This window comes from Schistocerca piceifrons, chromosome 3 (assembly GCF_021461385.2).
Source record: "Schistocerca piceifrons isolate TAMUIC-IGC-003096 chromosome 3, iqSchPice1.1, whole genome shotgun sequence".
Classification (NCBI taxonomy): domain Eukaryota; kingdom Metazoa; phylum Arthropoda; class Insecta; order Orthoptera; family Acrididae; genus Schistocerca; species Schistocerca piceifrons.
The window spans coordinates 367,213,118-367,237,489 of NC_060140.1; the positions used below are offsets into that span (position 1 = coordinate 367,213,118).

The 24,372-nt window shown below is 42.1% G+C and overlaps 1 non-coding gene across 1 annotated transcript; it reads right to left on the minus strand.

Annotated features, from left to right (window-relative positions):
* Window positions 1–9,134: 9,134 nt before the first annotated feature.
* Trnav-aac lies at window positions 9,135–9,207 on the minus strand. The gene has a single exon. It is a non-coding gene; the product is annotated as a tRNA-Val (tRNA).
* Between the last annotated feature and the right edge of the window lie 15,165 nt (window positions 9,208–24,372).

Sequence of the window (24,372 nt, forward strand, 5' to 3'; positions counted from 1 at the left end):
CTCTCTTCATCTCTGTATAAGTACTGCAGTCTACATCAATTTGTTCCTGCTTACGAGCCTTGGTCTCGTTCTACAGTATTTACATCCACACTTTCGTACGTTGTTGAAGTTTCCTTTCTGTCTCAGGACGTGTCCTACAAAACACTCCCCCTCCCCTCCCAGCTGGATTCAGTACCTGTATCTCATCTTAACCTCAGGATTCCCGCACGGACGAATATTTGAAAAGCTTCTATACTCTTCTTCTCTAAACTGTTTATCGTTCACATTTCACTTCACTGCACACAAAAACGTTGAGAATATCGATTTTGGCAAATTTCAATATAGTTTCATGAGCGCCACAGCTCTTATATATTTGAAAAATGTCATCTTACCGCCTTGAGCTGCTGGTAAAATACTTTATTTATACAATTAGTTTCAGTCAACTAACCATCATCAAGTACTCACATAAAAGTATTCACAGCCTCATGTCAGGCAAAATATAAAATCGTTGTAGTCATGTGATAAAACCATTAACAATTCACTGTCATCATATTGTAATATAAATTACGTTCTCAATCTATAAAAAAGCAGGCACACATTCACATCAAGTCTGTACTCGAAGTTAACACTGTGAACAGATTCATACTACATTCTAGCAAATTTCTCTTTTTCAGAAACGTTTCTTTTCCTGTTGCCTGTATACATTTTACATCCTCTCTGCTTCGACTTTAATACGTTGCATTATTGCCCACGTAACAAAAAATCATCAACTACTTTAGATTGTCATTTTCTAACCCAATTCTGTCAACATGCCTCATCTAATTCGACTACATTGCGTTGCTATTATTTGATTTTTGCTGGTATTCATCTTATAACTCCGTTTCAAAACATTACCCGTTTCATTCGGTTGATCTTGAAACTCCTTTGCCATCTCTGGTAGTATTACGGTGTCATCGTAATAACCGAAAGCTGTTCTTTCTCCTCCCTGAGCTGTAATTCGCTTTCGAAATTTCTTCTAGGTTTCCGTTATAGCTAGCTCAGTCTGCAGTATGAATAACATTAGGGATAGGCGAGAATCCTGTATGTTATCCCTTCTTCCCTCGGAATTTCAAAATGAATGTTCCAGTTAATATTGTTAAAAACGTTCTCTCAACCTAGACATGTCAATAGAATATAGGGGCTGTGTAATGTGTAATGCTGATGTAGAAAATACACTATCTGACAAAATAAATGTAGCATCTAGAAAGGGAGGAGGAAACGAAATTAAATTTCGCGAGTTGAGAGAATAATTGTGAAATTAGTATGTATGTTGAAAGATGTATGCTGAAACTGTGTAACTGAATTCCTCGCTAACAATCTGGTAACTGCCTGACTTCCACATTCCGATTACAGATTCTGGTCTAGAATCGGCGTAGCTACGCAACTTTTCAACATGAACGTATTTATACTAATTACTTCCTAGAAATGTGATTTTAATTAATCTGAAATGCATCTGACGGTAAATTAATTTCCATAAGAATGTTTCACAAAATATTCAGAACGACTAACTTTTCCGTAATTTAAACGTACCCTATTACAAGAAAAAAAGCCGCGTCTGTTTAATTTAAACGAACTTTAACTAGTTGAAAACGGTCCCTAGTAGTCTGTCAAAATATTCTTTCAGGCCCTACAACAAATTCTTACCTTGCAGCCGATAAATTGATTCTGCTCTGGCTGCAAAATGATGAGCTGAAATAAATCTCTGCGCGGCAGTTTGCCTTCTTATTCATATTTCTTTTAACATGTTGTTTGGCAAATTGGTTTTTAATTCTCTTTTCAAAATTATTCATTAGCATTCACTCAAAAATGCAAAGCTTGACGGTGCAAATTTTACCAAACTCATTTCTCTTTGAACAGTGGGGATAAGCTCTGTGAAATTGTTATAAATGACAGACGGAAATACTTTGAAATATATCCAGCCCTTTAATGACTCAAAAATAAACCCGAAATAATATGAACAATCAGCAATGTGTTTCTCCGCGTTGTCATAAAACACAATTTCTGCTTCTACAAAATATTTCTATTACAAAATTTGTTTTCATGGATTCCTAACGCAATACAAATTAACTAATCTACATGTAGGAAAGCTAATTAGAAGATTGAACACATGATTGATAATCCTCCCTGATTACCAAGACGTAGATGTTGTTAGACACAACGGAATGTTTTCACAGTAATAATTACTGAACTCTCGCTTGCAGCTAACAAACTAGCAACAAATTACTTTTTTCTTAAGTGCTGCCTCTTTATACAGTGGTCTTGCGAATCATCCTTCACCCTCAGGTTACACAGCATGGAACATCTCAAATAGAAATCTGTGTGCGGCATATCTGCTATCCAAGTTGCTCATTCTGCCATGATGTAACACCTTCTCTTCACGACTCTACAACTCCAACTCAAGGCTGCAACTCGACTCGACTCTTACCTACTTGCTTGCTCGCGCCCTACACAGTAATGCAACCGCTTCAAGTGACTGTATATCGCTCATGTGTTGAGCAAGCAGAAATGTTTAAAGTGGCAACATTCCGAATAAACTTGTAGTTTTCATTGTATTTGCCTTCAAAGATACGCCGAAAGGTAACACGCCAAATAAACTGTGATTTACTACCATTTTACTTAATGTACAGCGCGGGGCAAACAAAAGCGGCCAGGATGGGTGGATACGACTGAACGTTAATGTGTGCGTATGACCCCGTGACCTACAGTTACTTCCAACGTGATGGAGAAACTGCCCATACGGCGGCAGAGCAGTGGAGGACACTTACACAGTCTTCATGGTTCAAATGGTTCAAATGGCTCTGAGCACTATGGGACTCAACATCTATGGTCATCAGTCCCCTAGAACTTAGAACTACTTAAACCTAACTAACCTAAGGACAGCACACAACACCCAGCCATCACGAGGCAGAGAAAATCCCTGACCCCGCTGGGAATCGAACCCGGGAACCCGGGCGTGGGAAGCGAGAATGCTACCGCACGACCACGAGATGCGGGCAGGGTAATAGGAAAAATGACCTTGAAGTATTACTCGGTTCTTTCAATTTGACACCCGTTATTGATTTTCCTACTCGGGTGGTAAAGGATAGCAGCTCACTGATAGATAACTTCTTTATAGACCAAGATAAGTTTAACCAGATAAATGCTCAGCCTGTTGAGAATGGTCTTTCTGATCATGGTGCACAGCTAGTTACAATATATGACATAGCTCCATTCAGCAATACTAAACAGTCCTCCAAAATAGTACGTTCAGTCAACAATTTAACAATTGCAAATTTCAGGGAAAGCCTACAGCAGTTAGACTGGGATGAGGTGTACCGTGAACCTGATTCCAATTTAAAATATAATTTATTTCATGACATTTTTGTAAATGCATTTGAAAACTGCTTCCCCAAGAAAATAGTTAAATATACTCGTAAGAAACATTGTAACAAACCATGGCTTACTAAGGGTATAAAAATATCTTGTAACCGGAAAAGGGAAATGTATCTGACAGCAAGAAAGAGTAGTGACCCAGAAACTATCAAAAATAATAAAAACTACTGTGTTATATTAAGAAAAGTTATTAAAAAATCCAGGAGTATGTGTATCATGTCTGAAATCAGCAACTCTGATAATAAAATTAAAACAATTTGGAATATTATTAAAAGAGAAACAGGTCAACCAAGAGCAGAGGAAGACAGTATTACCATCAAATTGAATGAAAACTTTACGAACAAAAAGTCAGAAGTTGAAAATATTTTTAATAATCATTTTCTAAATGTTGTGGATATAGTAGGATCCAGGTGTTCATTAGAAGATGCTAGGCTGTTAATGGAAGAGGCCATACCTATGCAATTTGATACAATTGAAATCTCACCCACTTCTCCCTCTGAAATTAGGAAAATAATAAACTTGCTTAAAAGCAAAATCTCACATGGAATTGATGGCATTTCCAGCAAAATACTAAAAGCTTGTTCTCAACAGATAAGTAAGATTCTCAGCCACCTGTGTAATAGCTCTCTGGAACAGGGCATTTTCCCTGATAGACTGAAATATGCTATTGTTATACCTTTGCATAAAAAGGGGGATAGATCTGATGTCAACAATTACCGTCCAATCTCCCTTCTAACAGCTTTATCCAAAATTTTTGAGAAAGTAATGTATTCAAGAGTAGCTTCACATATCTGTAAAAATGAAGTACTAACAAAATTCAGTTTGGTTTCCAGAAAGGTTTTTCAACAGAAAATGCCATATATGCTTTCACCAGTCAAATTTTGAATGATCTGAATAACCGAACACCACCCATTGGGATTTTTTGTGATCTCTCAAAGGCTTTTGATTGTGTAAATAATGAAATTCTGCTAGACAAGCTCAAGTATTGTGGCATGAGTAAGACAGTGCACAAATGGTTTAATTCGTACCTAACTGGAAGAGTGCAGAAAGTTGAAATAAGTAGTTCTCGTAACATGCAAAGATCAGCACATTCCTTAAACTGGGGAACTATCAAGAATGGGGTTCCACAAGGGTCAGTCTTAGGTCCTTTGTGGTTCTTATTATATATTAATGACTTGCGATTCTATATTCATGAAGAGCCAAAGTTAGTTCTCTTTGCTGATGATACAAGTATAGTAATCACATCTGACAAACAAGAATTAACTGATGAAATTGTCAATACTGTCTTTCAGAAAATTACTAAGTGGTTCCTTGTAAACAGACTCTCACTGAATTTTGATAAGACACAGTACATACAGTTCCGTACAGGGAATGGTATGACGCCATTAATAAATATAGACCTTAATCAGAAGCATATAGCTAAGGTAGAATATTCCAAATTTTTAGGTGTGTCCATTGATGAGAGATTAAATTGGAAGAAACACATTGATGATCTGCTGAAACGTTTGAGTTCAGCTACTTATGCAATAAGGGTCATTGCAAATTTTGGTGATAAACATCTTAGTAAATTAGCTTACTACGCCTATTTTCACTCATTGCTTTCATATGGCCTCATATTTTGGGGTAATTCATCACTGAGGAATAAAGTATTTATTGCACAAAAGTGTGTAATCAGAATAATAGCTGGAGTCCACCCAAGATCATCCTGCAGACATTTATTTAAGGATCTAGGGATATTCACAGTAGCTTCTCAGTATATATACTCTCTTATGAAATTTGTTAATAACAACCAAACCCAATTCAAAAGTAATAGCAGTGTGCATAACTACAATACTAGGAGAAAGGATGATCTTCACTTCTCAAGATTAAATCTAACTTTGGTACAGAAAGGGGTGAATTATACTGGCACTAAAGTCTTTGGTCACTTACCAAATAGTATCAAAAGTCTGACAGATAACCAACAAGTATTTAAGAAGAAATTAAAAGAATTTCTGAATGACAACTCCTTCTACTCCATAGAGGAATTTTTAGATATAAATTAAGGAAAAAAAATAAAGTTGTTATATTAACTTAAGTATGTTGTTAAATTAACCTAATTATGTCATGTATTAGAAAATTCGACTCGTTCCACATCATTACGAAATATCGTATTCATGATCCATGGAACTAGTATTAATCTAATCTAATCTAAGAACTGCAGCAGAACATTTCGGATGAAACTGCAGCAGTTCCAGTAGTCCAGTTTCGATCTGCCTCCAGCAACCTTCTGAACAGGGCTCAAACATACCAAGAAATGAATGGTGGTCACTTTCTGCATCTGCTGTAGTCAGGCTAGTACTGCATTTCCTTCCCCCTGCTGTGTTTCTTTGTACCCTGAAACTCTGATCTCCAGGCTACTTTATTTGACCCAACCTGTATAAACCTTTCATTGAATTTCCTCATTATGAGAATATTGAAGGGCGATCTATTGCAATTGTTAAAAACCATTCAAAAACCAAGATCGTACAGAAAATTAGGTGTCATCTTCAGGTCTTAATTTTTTTGTAGTAAAACATGTTCATTTTACGCTGACCTCATGCACAAGATGTCAAGTGGATAAAACTCAACACATTATAAACGTTTCTCATCTACATATTGCTCACAGATGCTTGTTACATGATACAAATACGTACACAATAGCACAACTGTTTACATTTGCTGGACACATACTAAACAGCACAAATCCACTTTAGATGGCGTACAAGGTACAATGTACAAGGTACGAGGTACAGTGCACTCCAGCTGTATGTTGTACGCCATCTGAAGTGGATTTGCACTGTTCGGTATGTGTCCAGCAAACAGTTGTGCTATTGTGTGCGTATTTGTATGACGTAACAAGAATCTGTGAGGTACATGGCCTTTTGGACGTTCTGTGTGTTTTTTAATATTTCGCCTATGGCAAACGTTTATAATTTGTTGAGTTTTATCCACTTGACATCTTGTGCATTAGGTCACCGCAAAATGAACATGTTTTTCTACAAAAAAGTTTAAGACCTGAAGATGACAGCTAAGACTGTTGAAACCGGTTGTCTTCATTAAAAAACTTTTTTGTGCGATCCTGGCTTTGGAGTGGTAGTGACGACGATATCGAATCAAATTAAAGAACTTGGTGGTATGAGACCACTTATCAGTATCCTCTCTTGCTTACTGGGCTGGGAAGGGTGTCATAAAGCTGTTTTATTATCTCCTATGGTAACTGTTGTTACTGACCCTTGGTATTCTGCATTCTGGGATGGATTTGACGCCCAAGCTGTTCCCACACATGTTTTGTCGGGGACACATCTGAGGATCTTGCTGGGCACGAAGTACCTCGACATCAAGCAGACGGTTCACTGAGACACGTACTATGTTTAGACTGGCATTGTACTGTTGAGAAATGACACCACGGTACTGTAACACAGGAGGGCGACGGACGTACGTGACGTATCACTGTGTTGTTAGAATTCCCCCAATCGCTACCATCCGTTACTTGTAGTCATACCCGATGGGTCTCCACACCACGATGTCAGGAGTAACACCGCTCTTCCTCTCCAAAACACTGAAAGAATGGGGCCATTCCCCAGGTCGCCGCTACACTCGCCGTCGATGGTCATCTGGGGCAGTACCGGGGCCCACGAGAAAGACAGGCCGTAGCGCCTACGTCACAGCACGTGACACTGCAGGTGTTACCAGCGCCAGCAGCCGTCTCCGGCGGGGAGCGAGTAACTATTTCAGACGAGTTCAGTAATTCTTGACTGCTCGTTTAAATGCATGTAGGTTCTCGATAGCACACGAGAAACTTCAGAACTTTAGTGGGTACCTTTCCAATTAGATATTGATTTTCCGTGAACCGTGCACAGAGACTAGCGTTCACGAAATGTGGCGTACAAGCCGAGTAGTGTGGCGTCACAAGTTCGTTGCAGGGCCCGTGTACCTCGTTGGCCCTGAATAGTGCAAGGCCACGATTCATCGCTGGACCCAATGCGACGCCATTCATCAACAGTCCATGCTTCACTGGTACGGCATCACTACAAAAAAATGGTTCAAATGGCTCTGAGCACTATGGGACTTAACATCTATGGTCATCAGTCCCCTAGAACTTAGAACTACTTAAACTTAACTAACCTAAGGACAGCACACAACACCCAGTCATCACGAGGCAGAGAAAATCCCTGACTCCGCCGGGAATCGAACCCGGGCGCGGGAAGCGAGAACGCTACCGCACGACCACGAGCTGCGGACGGCACCACTAAAAACTGAGGCGTTAGTGCGGCTTCAAGCGCATTGTACGATAATTCCCTAGTCCGACTGCCACTAGTCTCCTATCAATAGTGCTGTATGGCACAGAATGTAGCAGGCAGTCCGTTACTTGTTGTCGAATGGCAGACTCAGATGTTAAGCGGTTAGAACGTTCTTGGTGCACAATAAGGCGATCCTCCCTTGTGGTGGCAAGCCGTGATCGACCGAAACCTTGACAACGAGTAGCGTGTCCTCACGTTCTCATGCAGTCCAGCGTGGGTGACTGTCACATCCGAATGCTCCACATTATCTGGATGCTGTTCGATTCGACTAGGCAGCCAAAGGGAGATAAACACTGAGGCACTCTTTCGATCTCTGCGAGGCGCTGGTAACGCTGTTCACAGAAGTACGTGGCATCTCCCCGTCCTCACAAGGATCAGCCAACACCTGACTCTGACAACACTAAACACGAGCAACACTAATGTACTCTGGTGGCCGTTCTACCTGTTGTATTCACGGACCCAACCAACCAACCAACTCGCGGACGTGCGCCCTGACCGTGACATCGCTGGCCACAGTTCCTGTCGCGGCCGCCGGCGTCTCAGGGCGTTACCGCCGACGGAAGAGGTCGCGCCATGGCTGAGCTCGGGCCCTCAGCGCCCTCTGTCTTTTGCATATAAGGAGGAGCGCTGGCGCCGAGACGGACAGTCTATTGTCGATTGTCTATTGCTAGCCTTCCGTAGAGTTTATAGCGGAGCCATTTCAGTGTGATATTTGCTATTGTATTCGACTAGGCTCAGTACACGGATTACTCTTGGATATTACTTGGACTTGTATTGCTGGTGCACGTTTCGTCAGAAATAAAGATAAGTTATTTCTTCATTCTTGCTGTCGCAATTCTTGTCATTAATTATTTTTCGGCCAACAGACATAGCTACATCATGGTCACTACCCACGCTTTATACAATTTGTGGTGGCTGCCCCAAAAGTACCGCCGAGGACCTTGGGTTCTGGCGCCGTCAAAAACTAACTATCACAGAGACTTGCAACTACGAACATTTACACACCCGCCGATCTTAGTGCGTCTACGAAGTTACATTGACATATGACCATGTCTTCCGGGTGCTTCACTTTCCTTTGTCAGGCGGTGTGTATCGGCTATGTTTCCATAATATATACTTTTTAGTATTCCGTATCTAAATCGAAAGAAACCGAGACTTTACAGGATAACTTTGTTGCCAGTGTGTCTGTCCGACTGTTAAAAATCCTTTTTCTCAGGAACGGGTACTAACATTGAGTTAAAACTGTGCCACATATTAAGGTTTACGGTTCCTTGGTGGCGCAAAAATCTAAAGTCTCTACAGTGAATGCTGTCAAAAGATACGGCCATTTATACTGGCAAACTCTCTCACCTGTAATTGATCAAATTGATTTAAATGGTCACAGTAGAGATTGTAGCAAGTGTCTTGTTGAGTACGACGAAAAAGTGTTTCCGCCTGGAATCGAACCGGGGACCTTCTGCGTGTTAGGCAGACGTGATAACCGCTACACCACGGGAACTGCTACGCTCTGAGCTCCACATCTGACACAACTTGTAGGACGATCGCAACCTTGGCGTAAAAATCACTTTGCGGAAACGCACAATGCAGGTATTTCGCATTCGTATGCAACAATCGACAGCACCCTTGCCTGTCTGAATGCCATCACGAATAAGAGCCCAAGAAGTCGTCGGAAATGTCGCGGCCAAGTCCTCAGTAGCATCAGCTACTCTTGCTTTCCGTACGAGGTACCGTCAATTCGCGCAGTCGCTATTGCAAATGATGTCAGCAAAAGCAATCACTTCGTCAGCGGCAAGGAGCCTGGGCTCAGCGGTAGCATCTAGAATCATGAAATTTGGCAAGTAGCAAGTTCTCACAGTAAAGGAAAAGGAAAGAAAGTGCAAAAATTGTTAATTTGTAATTATATCACTCGAAAGAAAAATTGTTTCGTCATATGACATGCTATTGTCTGTCTGTTCGTCTGTTACGACCCCTTTTTCTCACGAACGGGTAGGCGTATCAAGTTTAAATTTATATCACATGCTAAGCTCTATAGTCACTTCGAGGTGTGAAATATCTGCGCTTTTAAAAAAGAGTAGTGGAAAGACACGCTCACCATTTCTTTATATTCGCATGTTTTTGTAGTGACAAACTCACTCATCAAAACCTATAGATTACTTTCTGTTGACCCATAATGACGAAATTTGGCAAGAAGCAAGGTCTAGCAATAGAAATAAGGGAAAAAGTCAAAAAATTGTTGACTTGTTATTACATCACACAAAAATAATATTTTTGTCCGACTGTCCGCTCATCTATTAAAGCCCCTATTCCTCAGGTATAGGTAGACGCATCATGTTGAAATTTAAGTCACATACTAAAATCCACGGTCCCTTAGCAGTGTATAAACTTTAAGCATCCATGGCAATGTTATGAAAAGATACGGCCATTTATGTGAAATATTTTGATACACACACACTCATCAAACCCTACATGGTTTTTACCGTTGATCTAGAATCACGAAATTTGTCACAAATCATGGTTTTACAGTACAAATAAAGCAAACAATACAAAATTTGTTAATTTTTTTATTATGTCACACGAAGAAAACTTTTTTGTCGTATTCTCCGACTGTCTATCTGTGCATCTGTTAAGAGACCTTTTTCTCATGTACGGGTAGCTGTGTCGAGTTGAAATTTATCTCAGATAATAAAGTATACAGTTCCTTTAATGGTGTAAGTATTTAAACTTCTACGTCAATGCAATCAAAAGATGCGGCCATTTATATGGTTCTAGCATCGATATCTATAACGGAAAAAAAATCATAGAATTTCTGGGTTATCGGAATGGATGAACTACCTATACAGGGTGTTTCCGTAAGAGCATGCAAAAATTTACCAGGACACAGATGATGCTCCATTGAATAATTTGAGGTACGAAACCTGGGGCCAGAGAAGCCAGCTTAAGGAGATAACAGGAATAAAATCAGATTACTGTGCATTTTTTATGTATATTATTTACAGTTAACTGCAAATACCATCACTGACACAATGAACCTGTTGAAACTGACGGCCATCAACATCAGTGCAAGCATAACTTCGGCTGAGTAGATTCTGACGCACCCTGACAAATATCTCTGTTGTGTTTCGATGTTGATGTTTGGTTTGCGAGGCGCTCAACTGCGCGGTTATCAGCGCCCCTACAAATCCCCAACCTTCCTCAGCCCAATCTCGCCACTTTCAGAAACGAGGATGAAATGATGAGGACAGCACAAACAGCCAGTCATATCGAGGCAGGTGAAAATCCCTGACCCCGCCGTGAACCGAACCCGGGACCCCGTGCTCGGGAAGTGAGAACGCGACCGCGAGACCACGAGCTGCAGACAGTTGTGTTGCGGATCACATCAGAGGCAGCTACAATTCTGGCAACTAATCCACTGGGCTCACATACGCAAGTAGTTTTACACATCCCCATACGAAACAATCAAGGAGATTCAGGTTACGTGACCTCGCAGGCCGTGGAATAGAACCTCCCCTTCCGATCCAGCGACTAGGAAATACAGCATTGAGATGGTTGTGGGCATCCACACTGAAATGACGCGTTGCACCGCCATGTTGTATCCACATCCTCTCACAAACAGCCAAAGGTGCGTCCTCCAACAACTGAGGTAGACCTGTTTGTACGAGTCTCAAGTACAGGTGGCCATTCCAACGGCACCATGACTTCCTAGAAATAAATCTCGTCCTCCTTGTTTCGTTGCAGGAAATAAAGAAGGTACCGGGTGATCAAAAAGTCATTATAAATTTGAAAACTTAATAAAACACGGAATAATGTAAATAGAGAGGTAAAAATTGACACACATGCTTTGAATGATAGGGGTTTTTATTAGAACCCAAAAAAAAACAAAGTTCACAAAATGTCCTACAAATGGCGCTGGACAGCAAAACGTCAGTGACCGCGCATGACAATCGTGTATGAAAGGAGCTGTAATGAGAGAATCAGATGCGCCAGCAGTCGCAGCATGTTGACGTTACCTGAAAAGGCGCTTTTAGTGAAGCTGTATTATGAGAATGGGGAATGTGCTAGTTCAGCGTTACAATCCTATCGCCATAGGAAGGGGATTCGAACGGGTAAAGGTCCGTTGACAAATGCAACTGTGGCGAGAATGATTCCGAAGTTCGAAGCCACGGGTTGTTTAGACGATAGACCCCATAGTGGCCGACCGAGCACAAGGCGTAATGCTGCTGAGACAGTTCAGGAAAAAATGGAGACTGTAGCGGGTTCCTCTATGCACGGGGAAGTCAGCGCTCGTGCAGTCGCACGTCGCACCGGCATTCCATACACTACTGTTTAGTTGGCACTTAGGCGTACCCTCCGATGCTATCCGTACAAAATCCATGAACTGTTACCTGGTGATTTAGTGAAGTGGAGGGCATTTGCGTTGTGGGCGTTTCGAAAGATGGCGGAAGATGACGATTGGTTGAGTAATGTGTTGTGGACCGACGAAGCGCATTTCAAGCTCCAAGGGTCTGTCAACGCCCAAAACTGCAGAATTTGGGCTACCGAAAATCCTAGAACTGTCGTGGAAACTCCATTGCACGACGAGAAAGTCACGGTATGGGTTGTATTTACCACATCTAAAGTTATCGGGCATTTTTTCTTCGAGGAAATGCGTGATTCTGGTTTTGTAACAGCTACCGTGACGGGTGAGAGGTACGCCGATATGTTATAGAACTGAATCATCCCCAGCCTGGCTGATAAACACCTGTTGGAACGTACGATGTTTATGCAGGATAGCGCTCCACCCCATATTGCTAGACGCGTGAAAGATCTCTTGCGCGCGTCGTTTGGTGATGATCGTGTGCTCAGCCGCTACTTTCGTCATGCTTGGCCTCCCAGGTCCCCAGACCTCAGTCCGTGCGATTATTGGCTTTGGGGTTACCTGAAGTCGCAAGTGTATCGTGATCGACCGACATCTCTAGGGATACTGAAAGACAACATCCGACTCCAATGCCTTACCATAACTCCGGACATGCTTTACAGTGCTGTTCGCAACATTATTCCTCAACTACAGCTATTGTTGAGGAATGATGGTGGACATATTGAGCATTTCCTGTAAAGAACATCATCTTTGCTGTGTCTTACTTTGTTATGCTAATTATTGCTATTCTGATCAGATGAAGCGCCGTCTGTCGGACATTTTTTGAACTTTTGTATTTTTTTGGTTCTAATAAAACCCCATGTCATTCCAAGCATGTGTGTCAATTTGTACCTCTCTATCTACATTATTCCGTGATTTTTTTCAGTTTTCAAATTTATACTGACTTTTTGATCACCCGGTACATGCAAGTAAACAGCCCAGCACGTGTAAACATGTGCGCATGTTAGTTGTAAATAAGCTGGAACAAAATAATGCTAGACAAAGCATAGACAAGTTTTCTTCCATATATCCTTAATCTGACTTCTCCGACCCCAGGTTCCCTGACAAAAATTGCTCACTGGAGCATTCTCAATGTCCTGTTACATTTTTGCACGCTCTTACGGAACCCTGTATACTTAACTAACGGAACCTTCGATGCGCAAGTCCTGCTCTCCCTTACCGGGATTTTTTTCGTGTATATGGATATGTTGCTGGCACCTACAGCCGGTACGGCCTCCGATGTGGGGACTGAGGGCAGCTGCGGCTGGCGGTGAGGAGCGGGTGTTAATTGGAGCGGCGGCCGTGGGGCCGGGTCGGTCGGTTCCGCGCGTCAGCCGCGACAGATTTGCCGGAAGCCATATGCCGCCAGCGCCGGGCCAGGGCCTCGTTATTAATGGGCCGGCAAGGCAGCCGCGCGTCACGCCCCCACCCGCGACCCACACACTCCGCCCCAACCTTCCCCCGTACAGCCCCAGTCGTTCTGACACCGCTCTTCTTTCCGATCCCTCCATACCTCATCCTATGCGCCAAGTTCCCTTTCACTTATAACCTTCTGGCTTTACTTTGTGAAGTTTGGGACTATGTAAAAATACCATTCCGAATCAGAGGTGCCCCAAGGCACTATTACCGGAACATTACTTTTCGCAATATATACACTGCCAGGAAAAGAATAGTACAACTGGAAAGACGACGTCGATTTTGATCAGATGACGGTATAATCCACCTGGGGGTAGTAGATGTATCGAAAACGATTTTAACGTCGTTCAACAACAGATAGTGTAGCTACAGATAGCCATCTGAGTCTACTCATTAATAGGAAATTCCCACAGCCAGAAGAGTCAGTGTGATGCAAACGTATGAAGAAAGGAGGCAACCATGCCACAGAGACGTACTTGTGATTCCTGCAGCCACTTGAGGGAGTCTGAAAGGGGTCAGCTTGAGGCCTTCCGAGTGGCGGGATGGTCCTTTAGGAGAATTGCCCCATAAGTTGTACGTGCTGCGTCAGATGTGCAGCGATGCTGGTATCAGTGGTCACGCCGCGCGGGATTAGCCGATCGGTCTGGGGCGCTGCAATCATGGACTGCGCGGCTGGTCCCGGCGGAGGGTCGAGTCCCTCCCCGGGCATGGGTATGTGTGTTTGTCCTTAGGATAATTTAGGTTAAGTAGTGAGTAAGCTTACGGACTGATGACCTTAACAGTTAAGTCCCATAATATTTAACACGCATTTAAACTTTTTTTTTCAGTGGTCACGCAAGCATTCTCACACTCATAGACGAGGTTCTGGATGTCCATGAAGCACAGACGCCCGATAGGGCCGTCGTACGGTAAGGACAGCAGCGGCAGATCGTACAACTAGCACAGCACAGATAAGAGAGCTTGTGACCCAGAGTGTCATCGCAAAGACCGTAAAGTGACTTCTGGAGTATAGATGTAGATGTAGATAGAGTACTTTCTTGAGGATTACCTACCTGTTTGTTTTCAGGATTTGTCTGCTGTGGTTGTCTCCACTAGCTGAAAAGCTACCGAGTTAAAGTTCCAGTGGCCTACTCTCCACCCTCCTCCGTCTGCTACACACGAACTGTGTGTATTGTCCAGGGGCTACGGAATGCACATGGCGTAACGTACAATACCTAATGTGCTCATAGACTCGTTCCCTCGGCTATCGTATACAACAGAGGAGTTTCCTTTTTGTAAATTCTTGGGAATTTGAAAACATTTTTGTGAGGGAATGTAACATATCGTTGTTTCTGTCGATAGTCCGCCGCTGGCGTCCCATTTTATCTCTGGTACGCAAACGGTGTCAGAAGAAAAACTGCTGGAATATACATTACCCAGTCACATTAATGTGACTAGCAGTCAAAAGCCTGAACAACCACCTTATGCAGCGCGGACGGCTTCGAGACTTGCAGGAAGAGAGCCAGTGAGATTCTGGGAGGTACCGACATGGATGTGCAGCCATTTCGACTCCATTGCCGCGGACAACTGCGCTAGGTTTCTCAGATGAGAACCAATGACGCGAACAGGCCGATCGAGGTGGTTACACAGATTCTAGATTGGGTTAAAATACGGGGAACATGGTAGCCAGGGAAGCACGGTAAACTCATGCTGGTGCTCTTCGAACTACGCACGCACACTGCTAGCTGTGTGACATTTTGCATTGTCCTGCTGGTAGATCCCATCATACAGAGGAAAAACAAAGTGCATGTAGCGGTGGAAATCGTCCCCAAGGATAGATGCATATTTGCGTTGATCCACTGTGCCAACCAGAATGACGACATCCCCCAGGGATGCCACGACAGTATTCCCCAGATTACAACGCTCCCTCCTGTGGCCTGTATCCTTCCAACGACTGTTGGTGGGTGTTTTCTTTCCGTCCAATGAAGCATAAAACGTGATTCACCTGAAAAGGCCACCTGTCACCACTCAACGGACTTCCACTTGCAGTATTGGCGTGCAAGTTCCATCGTTCGTCGCCGGTGGGTGTATGAACCAGGCGCCTGTTGCAGAAGCCCATACGCAGCGACGTTCGCTGAGCGGTTATTGAGGAGACACTGTTGGTAGCCCCTTTGTTCAGCTGGTTGGACAATTACTCTATAGTTGCAACTGTATTCGGCCGTACACACCTCCGCAGTAGTCGTTCATCCCTGTCATCTAAGGCCCGCAGTGACCACAGATGCCTCCACAACCGTTTTGGATAGCGCCGTTTTGCTATGCACGGTATAATGTAACCACAGTGGCACTCGAACATTTTACAAACTTATCAGTTTCAGAAATGCTTCCACCCTTGCCCCAAAAGACAATGCTAATGCCCTTCTGGGCGTCACGTAAATCGCTCCGTTTCCACATCGCCCCAGCGCGCTTTATATACCCTCTGCTGCTCGTGCTGCCACCTGCCATCTGTGAGTTTTTATTGCAAGGTAACGTCGAACATAGGCGCTATTCACGTTAATGTGATTGGACCACGTAGAGAAATGGAAGCATGTGCGCTTGGAGCTTGGAGTGGGGCGTTGAGTCAAGAGATTTATTTGAATGACAGAAGGGAATGATTTAGTGGTGGGTGCACGAGTGTGCCACGAGTGCAAACAAGACGTTCAGTCCAAAATTTAAGCCAATTTGTGCATTTTATAAACTTATACTCCTTTACACTTGCCCCGCCGCGTTGACTGAACAAGGAAGATCACGATAATATTGGTTCAAATGGCTCTGAGCACTATGGGACTTAACATCTGAGGTCATCAGTCCCCTAAACTTAGAACTACGTAAACCTAACTAACCTAAAGACATTACACACGTCCATGACCGAGGCAGGGTTCGACCCTGTGACCGTAGCAGCCGCGTTGTTCCGGACTGAAGCGCCTAGAACCACTCGGCCACAGCGGCCGGTATGGTAATATTCACGATAAAGCAAACAATAGACTTGAGTCGTTTGACTCTGAAAGTGATGCATTTTCATGTATGAGAATACTATAATAAAAGTTCAAATAAAGCAATTTACACGTCAGTCACGCTTTTTATTTCGTCCCATTACGCGTTTAGAGAATGTACACTCTCATCTCTAGGTGGAACAATGATATTATGTTACATTTTTGTTAGCTGTATATAGCCAGTTGTTTGTTGTGGTTAAATTTGGAATCTGTTCTAATGCTTAGAATCCTGCGGTTAGTCATAAATACACATTTTTAACGTGAATTGTCCCATAGAACACGGACCGCTAACATGAACAAATGAAATCTTTGGTTGTGGGCACTGGAAGATTCAAAATGAAACTGCAACCAACAAATGGTTGCACCCAGCTAGCAAAAATGTAACCTGATATCATTTTTCTACCTGAAGACGAGAATGTAAACTATCGAAACGCGTAGTGCGATGACATAAAAAGAGTGAATGACATAGATAATCTTTTTATTTAAACTTTTACTGGCATAATCAGTCGCAGTTTTTTACAACAGTAAATATGGAGAACATAAGGTGAGAACAGTTTGTGAAAAGTGCAAACCTGAGAATGTACAAATTTCAAAATAAAGCGATTTTACCGGAACTCTGTTAGCTTAATCAGTATAACACCAGTCGCACCCTCTGTGTCAAACCCCATAATGTGTTCAAACACTTGGGCATCTCTACAAACGACAGGTGCCATAGTGGAAGGAGCATCGGGAGCTGGAGCTTCAAGTAGATGGTGTAGGTGACGGCCGTAAAAGAAAATTCCCTATCACCTACCGACATCATCCCAGCAGAGAATCTTTCGAAATACGTTCTGATGATGTAGCTGTGACATAGATTGTACTTCGGCATAGTGGAAACGCTACTGAGAAGATAGTCCAGGAAGGCCTTGGCCTCTCCGAAGATCGCAGCCCAGTCTTGACGACCTTCTGCTCGTTTCCTTAAGCTTCTTACTCCCGTCTTTCTTAAGTCATTCTCCACATCACTCAGGCATAGCTTCCGAGGTCTCCCTTTGCACCTTCTGCTCCCAGTATTTTCTTCTTAGACCTTCTTTACAGTTCTAACCTCTGACAGTCACTTTACATGGCCAGGTCATCTTAAGCCGTTGCATTTCAGTTCCGAAACTAGGTAAGCAATTCCTTGTTTTTCCGTATTCTCCATTGCTCTGTCCCACACACTAATCCAAAAATCTTTCTTAATATTTTCTTCTCACATCGGGAACTCCTCTTCTGCCACAGTCATTATCTAGGTTACTGAGCCATACATTATCATCCATCCTTCCTATTCTTTTCGATTTACTGTCCCCCACCCCTCCCTATCATGAGCCGTGGACATTGCCGTTGATAGGGTGGCTTGCGTGCCTCAGCGATACAGATAGTCGTAGGAACGGCCACAACAGAGGGATATTGGCTGAGAGGCCAGACACCAGCGTGGTCCATAAAGAGGGGAAGCAGCGTTTTCAGTAGTTGTAGGGGCAACAGTCTGGATGATTGACTGATCTAGCGTTGTAACATCAACCAAAACGGCCTTACTGTGCCGGTATTGCGAAAGGCTGAAAGTAAGGCGAAACAACAACCGTAACTTAACCCAGGGAATTTAACTCTACTGTATGATTAAATGAAGATGGTAACCCCTATCGGGTAAAATATTCCAGAGGTAAAATAATCCCCTATTCAGGAGGTTGTCGTCATAAGGAGAAATGAACTGGCATTCTACGGGTCGGAAAGTGGTATGTTAGGTGCCTTAATTGAGCAGGGATATTAGACAGTTTAAAAAGGGAAATGGGTAGGCTAAAGTTAGATATTGTGGGAATTAGTGAAGTTCGGTTGCAGGAGGAACAGGACTTCTAGTAAGGTGAATACAGGGCTATAAATATAAAATTAGATAGAGGTAATGCAGAAGTAAGTTTAAAAATTAACAAGAAAATAGGAATGAGGGTAAACTACTATGAATAGCTTAGTGTACGTATTGTCGTGGCCAAGATATACCCGAAGCCCACATCGACCACAATAGTACAAGTTTATGTACGAAGTAGCTCCGCAGATGACAGGGATTGAAGAAGTGTATGGTGCTAAAGAAGAAATTATGCATATAGTTAAGGGAGAGGAAACTTTAATTGTGATGGGGGACTGTAATTCTGCAATAGGGAAAGAAAGAGAAGGAGAAATAGTAGATGAATATGGACTGGTGGAAAGGTATTAAAGAGGAGCCAGTCTCGTAGAATTCTCCACAGAGGATAATTTAATCACCGCTAATACTTGGTTTAAGAATAATGAATGAAGATTATATACGTGGAAGAGATCTGGAGACACTTGAATGTTTCAGATTAATTTTATAACTGTAAGATAGAGATTTCGGAATCAGATTTCAAATTGTGACACTGGAAGATTTCAGATTGCTTGTATACCAGTAAGACAGAGATAACGTAACCATATTTTAAATTGTAAGACATTTCCAGGGTCAGATGTGGACTTTCTCGCAGCACAATATATTGCTGATGAACTAAAAATTAAAACGGAAGAAATTACAAAAGGTGATGGGACGCAGCTAAGTTGATAGAACCAGAGGTTTTTCAGTGTTTCAAAGAGAACATTAGGTAATAGTTGACTACAACACGCTAAAGGAATACAGTAGGAGCCGAATGCGTAGCTTTGAGAGATGAAATAGTGAAGGAAGCAGAGAATCAAGTAGTAAAATGACAAGGTCTGGTAGAAAACCTGGAATATCACAGGACATAATGAATTTAATTTATGAAAGGAGAAGAAAATGAAAAGAACTGCAGCAAATGATAGAGACGAGAGGGAATAAAAATGCCAAAAAAGGGGGAGTGCCAGGTAGCACAAAACGGGTAAGCAAAGTAGGGAAAGATGAAAGATGCAAGGCAGAGGAGACATCAACTTGAAGGCAACGTTATGCAAAGGATAAAGGACGTAGATGAGGATGCGATGCGTGACATGATACTACAACAAGAATTTGACAGAACACTGAAAGATCTAAGATGAAGCAATGCCGCCGGAGCTCAGTCAGAACTAGTGATAGCCTTGAGGGGAGCCAGCCATTACAAAACTATTCTATCTGCTGCGAAGGAAGTATGAGACAGGCAAAATCCCATCATACGTCAAGAAGAATGTAATAATTCCGACTCCAAAGACAGCAAGTACTGATAGGTGTGAATATTACCGAGCTATCAGTGTAGTAAGTAACGGTTTCCAAATGCTAGCAACAATTATTCACAGAAGAATAGAAAAACTGGTAGACCTCATGGAAGACCAATGTGGGTCCGGAGAAATGTAGGAACACCCGAGAGAAAACCGACTTTACGACTTCTCTTATAAGGTTAAAGAAAGGCAAACCTACGTTTGTAGCATTTGTGGACTTAGAGAAAGCTTTTGACAATGTTAAACGCAATATTCTCGTAGAGATTTTGTACGTACAAGGGTAACATACAGAGAGCGAAAGGTTATTTACAGTTTGTACAGAAACCAGATGGCATGGGCATGAAAAGGAAGTATTGATGGAGAAGGGAATGAGAGAGAATTGTAGCGTATCCCCGAAGTTATTCCGTTTGTACATTGAGCAAACAGTAAAGGAAACCATAGAAAATTTGGAGTAGGATTTAAAGTTCAGGAGTAAGAAAAAAAAAACTTTGAGGTTTCCTGATGACGTTGTAATTCTGTCAGAGACAGCAAAGATGTTGGAATAACAGTTGAACAGAATGGACAAAGTCAGGAAAGGAGGATATAAGATGAATGTCAATAAAAGGAAGACAAGGATACTGTAATTTAGTCAAATTAAATCAATTAGATTCGGAAACGAGACTCTTAAAGTAGTGGATGAGTTTTTCTATTTATGCAGCAAAATAACAGATGATGGACGAACTAGGGAGTATATAAAGTGTAGACTGTCAGCGGCAAGAAAAGAGTTTCTGAAGAAGAGAAGTTCGTTATCATCGAACATGGATTTAAGTATTATAAAGTCTTTCTGAAGGTATTTGTATGGAGTGTAACCATCTGTAGAAGTGAAACATGGAGGATAAACAGTTTAGGCAAGAAGAGAATAGAAGCTTTTGAAATGTGGTGCTCCAGAAAAATGTCGAAAACTAGACGGATATATCGCGAAGTAATGAGAAGGTACTGAATAGCATAGGGGAGAAAATAAGTTCTTGCACATCTTGAATAAATGAGGGGATCGATTGATCGAACACATTCTGAGACATCCAGAGATCACCAATTTGGTACTAGAGGGAAGTGTGGGGGGTAAAAATCGTTGATGGAGACCAATAGATAAATAAGTAAGCAGGATGTAAAATGGCTCTGAGCACTATGGGACTCAACTTCTGAGGTCATTGGTCCCCTAGAACTTAGAACTAATTAAACCTAACTAACCCAAGGACATCACACACATCCATGCCCGAGGCAGGATTCAAACCTGCGACCGTAGCGGTCGCGCGGTTCCAGACTGAAGCGCCTAGAACCCCTCGGCCACTCCGGCCGGCGCAGGATGTAAGTTGCAGTAGTTTTTCGGAGATTAAGAGCCTTACACAGGATAGAGTAACATAGAGAGCTGCATCAAACCAGTCTTGGACTGAAGACCACAACAACAGTCACCTTCGATTTTCTGCTCATTCTACGTGTCTGAATAATGTCAACCACGGCCCAGTAAGCTCTATATCGAACGGCAATCGTTGCTTTTATTTCTTCACTTACACTATTATTATTAGTTAACAACGCTCCAAAGTACTGGAACTTTTCATATATCTCATAGTTGGTTCCATTCAACGTGATCTATTTCTCAGTAACAGCAGCGTTTCCGGAGTTAAAATAGTCCGCCATTCGGTCTGCGAGCGGGGTCTACTCAGGAGGATGTTGGCAGCAGGAGAACCAAAACTGGGATTCTACGGATCGGAGCGTGGAATGTCAGACCCTTTAATGGGGCAGGCAGATGTAGTGGGAAATAGTGAAGTTCGGTGGTAGGAGGAACAGGACTTCTGGTCAGATGGATACAGGATTATAACTACAAAGTCAAATAGGGGTAATGCAGGAGCGGCTTTAATAATGAATAAGAAATCAGGAATGAGGGTAAGCTACTATGAACAGCACAGTGAATGCATTATTGTAACCAAGATAAACACAAAGCCCACGCGTACCATAGTAGTACAACTTTACATACCAAGTAGCTCGGCAGGTGAAAAAGATATTGAAGAAATGTCTGATGAGGTAAAAGAAATTATTCAGATTGTTAAAGGAGACGAAAATTTAAATGTGATGAGGGACTGGAATTCGGTAGTATGAAACGGAAGAGAAGGAATAATAGTAGGTGAATATGGGCTCGGGGAAAGGAATGAAAGAGGAAGCTGGCTGGTAGAATTTTGCGCAGAGCATAATTTAATCATCACTAACGCTTGGTTTACAAATCATGAAAGAAGTTTGGAGATACTGGAAGGTTTCAGACTGATTATATGATGGTAAGACAGAGATTTCGGAACCAGGTTTTAAATAGCAGGGCATTTCCAGGGTCATATGTGGACTCTGACCACAATTTATTGGTTATGAGTTTTGGCTAAAACTGAAGAAACTGTAAAAAGGTAGGAAATTAAGGAGATGGGACCTGGTTAAGTTGAAAGAACCAGAGGTTGTAAAGACTTTCAGAAGGAGCATTAGGCAACCGCTGACTAGAACGGGGAAAGAAATACAGTAGAAGACGAATGGTCGGCTTTACAATATGAAATAGTGAAGGCAACAGAGCATCAAATAGGTGAAAACACAAGGCCTAGTATAAATCCCTGGATAACACAAGAGATATTGAATTTAGCTGATGAAAGGAGAAAATTTTAAATGTAACAAACAAAGCAGGCGGAAAGGAATATAAATGTTTAAAAATGAGATTCACAGGAAATGAAAAACGGCTAAGTAGGAATGGCTAGAGGATAAACGTAAGGATTTAGAAGCACATTTCACTAGGAAAAACATAGATACTGCCTGCAGGAAAATTAAATAGGCCTTCGGGGAAAAGAGAAGCAGCTGAATGAATATCAAGAGCTCAGACGGAAAACCAGGCCTAAGCAAAGAAGGGACATCTGAAAGGTGGAAAGACTACATAGAAGGTCTATACAAAGGAGGCGAATTTTAGGGCAGTATTATAAAAAGGGAAGTGGACGTAGATGAAGATGAGATGGGAGATGTGATACTGTGAGAAATTGACAGAGCTCTGAAAAATGTAAGTCGTAACAATGCCGCAAAGAGAAGACGATATTCCGTCAGAACTACTGATAGCGTTGGGGGAGCCAGCCATAACAGAACTCTTCCATATGCTGTGCAAGATGTATGAGATAGGCGAAATACTCTCAGACTTCAAGAAGAATGAAGCAATTTCAATTCCAAACAAAGCAGTTGCTGACAAATGTGAAGATTATCGAACTATCGGTTTAATAAGTCACGGTTGCAAAATAATAACACGAGTTCCTTACAGAAGAATGGAAAAAGTGATGGAAACCGACTTTTAAGAAGATCAGTTTGGATTCCGGAGAAGTGTACATCCACGCGAGGCAATACTGATCCTACGACTTATCTTAGAAGCTAGGTTAAGGAAAGACAAACCTATAACATTTGTAGATTTAGAGAAAGATTTTGACAATATTGACTGGAATACTCTCTTTGAAATTCTGAAGGCAGCAAGTGTAAAATAGAGGGAGCGAAAGGCTACTTACAACTTGTACAGAAACCAGAGGGCAGTCATAAGAGTCGAGAAGCATGAAAGGGAAGCAGTGGTTGGAAAGGGAGTGAGACAAGGCTGCAGCATATCCCTGATGTTAATAAATCAGTACATTGAGCAAGCACTAAAAGAAGCCAAAGAAAAATTTGGAGTAGAAATTTAAATTCAGGGAAATGAAATAAAAACTTCAAGGTTTGCCGATAACATTTTAGTCTGTCAGAACCAGCAAAGGACTTGGAAGAGCAGTTAAGCAGAATGGACAGTGTCTTGAAAGGAAAATGAAGATGAACATCAAAAAAAGCAAATCAGGGATAATGAAATGTAGTCGAATTAAATCAAGGGAGGCTAAGGGAATTAGATTAGGAAACGAAACATTAAAGTAGTGGATGAGTTTTGTTATTTGGGCACCAAAATGAGTGATGATGGTCGAAGTAGTGGGAATATAAAATGTAGACTGGCAATGGCAAGAAAAGCATTTCTGAGGAAGAGAAATTTGTTGACAATGAATATAGATTTAACAGTTAGGAAGCCTTTCTGAAGGTATTTGTGTGGAGTGTTGCCATGTATGGAAGTGGAACATGGTAAATAAATAGCTCAGACCAAAAGAAAATAGAGGTTTTCGTAATGTGGTGCTAGGGAAGAATGCTGAGTATTGAATGGGTCGATCACGTAACAAATGAGGAGGTACTGAGTAAAACTGGAGAGACAGGAAACTTGTGGCACAACACAACCAAAAGAAGGGATCGGTCGATAGGACACATTCTGAGACATCATGGTGTCACCATTTTAGTACTGAAGAGAAGTGTGGTGGGTAAAATATTAGATGAAGACCAAAAGATGAATACAGTAAGTATATTCAGAAGGATGTAGATTGTAGTAGCTATTCCGAGATGAAGAACCTTCCACAGGATAGAGTCACATGGGGAGCTGCAGCAAACCAGTTGTCGGAATGAAGACTACAACAACAACAATATGAAGAGATAATGTGTTTTGGTGTGGTTTACTCGAAGCCCCAACTACTCTACCTCCTTCTCTAGTCTGTAGAACCCTTCTTCCAGCTCTTTCCAACTTCTAGGCGGCATACAAACATCATCGGGATATGCTACATTTTGTTTCATA